A 2851-nucleotide genomic window follows, 5' to 3' on the forward strand; every position below is an offset into this window, starting at 1 on the left:
GGAGGCAGGGGGGTATGCCGGTGGAGCGCGACGGCAGCGAGAAGCAACACCCCCGCCGCTGTGTCCGACAGGTGTCTCGCATTTATGTCTGCCATAAACATGAGACGCCTGTCGGACACAGCGGCGGGTATGTTGCTTCTCGCCGCTGCTGCAGCCGCTGCTGCAGTCTTGCCTCACCAACGGTAACCCTCACTGCACGTCACTGATGTGTATGTATGTATGTATGTGTATATATATATACACACACACACATACATACATACATACATACATACATACATACATATATATATATAGTTATTTGGAAAGAAATTTCCCCAATTTTAACTTTCAACCATACTATTCCACATGACTTTGAGGAGGGGAGGAAGGATCTGACTGTGTGGGAGTATTGAAGGCTAGGCAGAAGCGCTTCTAACCAGGTATATGCCTCTCTATCCCTATTTGTTTGTGGATGAATGATATGGATTCCTTGGGGCTGAGAGAGAAACTAGGTCAGGAGAAAATATTATGGCTTTGATATGTATGGGAAATACGGACAGGCCATTTGGGGGGAAAGTGGCCTTAGTGCTTAGGACTGACATCACATTCTGGCTCAGCCTTAGGAGCTTTTGGATTTCTGGCAGCTTTGGACACCAGTTGCTGCTTCTGAATACCAGGTCAGTATGCAATAAAGTTCCCTTCATTTACGATATAATTGTGGATGTGAATGCTACCCTGCTCTGCCCTGAATCACTGAAATCTAACAGGGTATGGAAGTTGGGGGTGTCCCCTCTCTGAAATGTGCCTTCCAGGATTTTGTGACCTCAGGATGGGAAGGAGGTGTGACTGTTGTCTTCTGTGAGTCTCTGAGGGCTACAAGGGCACCTGTCCTGGACATTGTCAGGTGTGAGACCCTTTTTGCCATAGTGATCATTGGGGATTACGTCTCACTTACCTTCCTCTCTGCAGTGTATCAGCAGACCAGCCTGCATTTCTGAACATTCGTCTTCTAGAAATTAGATTGGCTCCCATCCTGCTTAGCCCTAAAGATCTGGCCCCAAGACTGTGAAGGTACCTGTCTCCTGGCTATGTTGATGATAGTTTGTTTTCTCAGCTGCTGCGTATTTTAATTCTGATTATGCATTTGTTTTATTTTTGTTATTTTGTTTACTGCCCAGAATTATTATCAAGATGGGCAGCTATATAAATTCTACATAGAGATAGATAGATAGATAGATAGATAGATAGATAGATAGATAGATAGATAGATAGATAATAAATAAATATTTTTTTAAAAAAAATAGCTTCATATTATACAAAAAGTAGCTTGAAAGCTAATGTGATCATTTAAGGCTCATACTGATCATATTCCTGATTTTACAGTATGGTACATAACCAGAAGCATTAGTAAGAGTAAAAGCATTTGTATTTAAAATACATAACCCAGAATATTGATATCTATCTTAACTTTTTCTTGACAAAAAATGCTTAAATCATGTCTGCATGTCTCAGAATACCAACGGTCCTGTGGTAAGTTTCAGATTGTCTGCACGGCTCTTTTGCACTGGATTTAGCTCTATGGATAAGTATCTTATTGCTGCTCAGTAACACGTACTCTTATGTAGCATGCCATCTATTCTATGGCATAAGAACTTACCTATCATTCAAATCACCAACCTCTGATATGGACAAGACACTATAACAGAACCAAACTTAAAATACAGACTTTCCTGACACCTCATAGTGCTGTCCTCTCCTTTCACCCCTGTGCCTTCCACCTTTGGAGGACAGGAATGGGGCAGTTGCTCAGTGGTACAGAAGGTAACATGCTCAGTTTTGGAAGTGTGCCCTTCTTATAGTTTAGCTGAATGTTAAAACAATGAATCAATTATTAAATCAATCAATAAATATCAGTATATAATAGCAATAGCAACAGCAGTTAGACTTATATACCGCTTCATAGGGCTTTCAGCCCTCTCTAAGCAGTTTATAGAGTCAGCATATTGCCCCCAACAACAATCGGGGTCCTCATTTTACCCACCTCGGAAGGATGGAAGGCTGAGGCAACCCTGAGCCAGTGAGATTTGAACAGCTGAAGTAGCCTGCAGTGCTGCATTTAACCACTGCGCCACCTCGGCTCTTAAATAATCACTGGAGACCAGATAACAGAAAACATAAATTTCCCCCCAAAAGATAATGCTAGGAAACAAAAGCAGTTAGGCCAATTTTTTTTTAAGGCAACAATAACACATGATTAATTGGGACATGACTTAAGTTGCGAAGTTTAAAGTGAACTGATGTTAACCATCATCTGTGGACAATAAACAACTAGGACGTGATTTGTAATAGCTAAACTATGAATTTCCCTGCACGGGACAGACTGAGTAGCCCAAATGCTCAAAATACCAATCTCAGAGAAGAAGCAAAAGGCCTAATGGTCTCCAAGTGCAACTCGTCCAAATTAATCAGGGCTTAGTCAGGAATGATTACACTTCCTTGCTGATCCATGACACTAATGCAAATCACCATGGAGACTCATAAAAGCTTCTGCTGGTATTATTTCTCAATTAGGTTAAAGGCAAAGGAAATTTAGCTTTAAGTTAAATCTATTCTGGGTCTGCTCTAAACTTTTAAAGGAAATTCCACTTCCATTGATGAACTCATATACATTAGTACATTGAGATCCACTCTCATACAGCAATTAAATGTTTCTCACCAAACAATCATACTGTTTAATGGTTACTGAGGTCTACAAGTTTGGCTACTAGTTACTGAGCAACTGGGTTGAACCAACTACTCAGAACTGTTTTAATGTTATGGTTTTAGGAATAACAGATATAAGGCCAGAGGGATCTATACTGTGCATATT

This window comes from Thamnophis elegans, chromosome 6 (assembly GCF_009769535.1).
Source record: "Thamnophis elegans isolate rThaEle1 chromosome 6, rThaEle1.pri, whole genome shotgun sequence".
Lineage (NCBI taxonomy): Eukaryota > Metazoa > Chordata > Lepidosauria > Squamata > Colubridae > Thamnophis > Thamnophis elegans.